This window comes from Leopardus geoffroyi, chromosome C1, assembly GCF_018350155.1.
Source record: "Leopardus geoffroyi isolate Oge1 chromosome C1, O.geoffroyi_Oge1_pat1.0, whole genome shotgun sequence".
Lineage (NCBI taxonomy): Eukaryota > Metazoa > Chordata > Mammalia > Carnivora > Felidae > Leopardus > Leopardus geoffroyi.
The window spans coordinates 120,152,872-120,155,080 of record NC_059328.1 but is presented as its reverse complement, the minus strand read 5'-3'; positions in this window follow the sequence as shown (position 1 = coordinate 120,155,080).

Below are 2,209 nucleotides of genomic sequence, written 5' to 3'. Positions count from 1 at the left end.
GAAGTTGTAAAGTGGTGAAAATTTGGCACGGGGCTATATATAGGGGGAAGGTGTATATAGGAAATTAGTTGGAAACGTGATTCGGGAAGAAGCTACTGGTCTCGATAAAATTTCACACAGCCACAAACGAGGAGGTTTGTGGAAGTCTCTAGATGTTTCTCTGAAGGATACCTTGGAAGATTTCTGAATAGGAAAGGGAGACAACGTGTGGTCTAGTTGAGCACCTGGACAAATTAAGGGATGAGGTAAGAATCCATCTGCTTCCTACTGGCAGCGCAGACCTCCTGTAAACTGAGGGCTCTGGCGAAAAGAAGGGTCTTGTCACAAAGAGGAGACTTGTATTTGGTAATGAGGTATACGTGTGTTCACGTGCATGTAAATCTTTGCTCCTCTAGGTCACAGCAGTGTTGGGACACAATGAAGGGTGTGGGTAACGAACCCAACAGTTTTTGACTTGAGGTGCCCCAACCAACGTCTTCACAGGGTATCGAAGCCTTTCTTCACTTCCTCTACCCAGTTCTCCAAGTACGTCACACGCCAGTGCACAGATGGTCCCTCTACTTAGCATCAGTATTCCTGGTCTTTCCTCCTTACCATGGTGGTCCCAACTTGTGATTTGAAGGCCAGTACCATTGGCCAAAAGAGACTAAGGAGCTTACGACCGGTAGGAAGAGGCCAGTGCAAAGCATCACTTTCACCCACGTCACTAAGGAGAAAGTTATTCTCTCGTCTTTCTTCATCTGCGAATAGGAATAATAATACAGAGTGAATAGGGACAGTAGTGCCCAGTGTAATGACTGGTAGCTGGTAGGCACTCAGTCATTTTCCTTGCTTCCATTTCACTCTCAAATTTGCCTCAAAACTCAAAGTCTTGGATTCTAAATTGTGCATCTCTAAAGCCTTCCTCTTTCAGGAAGCCAAGGGTAGGATAGAGGAGGCTGGTGTCAGAGTCCTATCTCAATATCCCAGGAGTCTCTGGAGGGGAATGCACATTGAATTTTTTTTTTTTTCTTCTGGAAACCTTGACCCTTGCTACACTTAATAAATCAATTAGTAAGCATGGCCCATTTATTCTACAAACTTTTACTTACTTACCATATGCTCAGTGTAAGACACGATCTTGGCCCACAGGGGCAAGCCATCCAAGGGGGAATATCTGCCTTGTAAACAAAAAGTGTCATAAAGCATTGCAAATATGTATTGGGTGGCAGATGTTGGAGCCAGATCACCCTCACATCTGGAAAAAATATGGATTGCAACATTTTCTGAGCAATGTCTTCCCCCGAAACTCTGTAAAAGTACTCAGCATGCTGGGTACACGGGGCATGATGCGTTGCCCTCAGACCTGTCGAGGCCGGTCTTCCTTGCAGCTTGGTTAGTCCCTCTCCCGCTGTAGCAACAAGGCAGGGGATTGCGTGGATCATCCGGCCCAGTCTCTCCGCGTGTCACGTGGTGGTGATATCAGTCTATGTGAATCTCGTTATACCAAGGGACAGCGAAGAATACACCAGCTGGTCTCGAAGAGGGAGTGAGCCAACCCCAGTCAGAAGGGGTCAGGGCTGGGAACTTGGTACCATGTGGTGAACTGAACATATGACTTCCCTCTTGATGTTTCCTGAGGGAAACGCCGCTCTCCCGGCTGACAGGGCTGGGAATGGATGGCCTGCAGACTCCTGTTTTCACACAGTACATCAGGTCTAAGTGAAAGGTTTGTGCTGCTGCCAGGAGCAGAAAGTGATGGCTTGGCGTCACTTGTGGAAGAGAGGATGCTTGAAAGCAGACCCAGGCTCCCAGAGAGCTTTGGATGGGGCCTCCCGGGACATCTGGTCTCTGAGGCCCACCCAGCGACGCCCCTTCCGGGCAACTCTCAGGGCCGGGGAATGCCTTGCGTGCTTCAGACATCTGGGGTGTTACTCAGATCCTTGCCCTCCACCTCTTCGTGAAGAGAACTGTGGTCTATACATGAAGATTGAATACAAATCAAAGCTGGCCCTTTATCTGAGCAAGCAGAGCACGGGCTGGCTGCCTTTCCGTTAGAGCTTCCAGGGTCTTAATACTGTTGATCATGGTCTAGCCTGGCCACTAAGCAGGTCAGCCTGACCTGAGCCATCAGGCTGCAACCAATAAGGGCAAATGCTCAGCCCTTCCTTCTGGGCTACAGACTGCATCCTGGACCCCTTTGTTTGGCCGAGCTTGAGTTTTCCTCCAG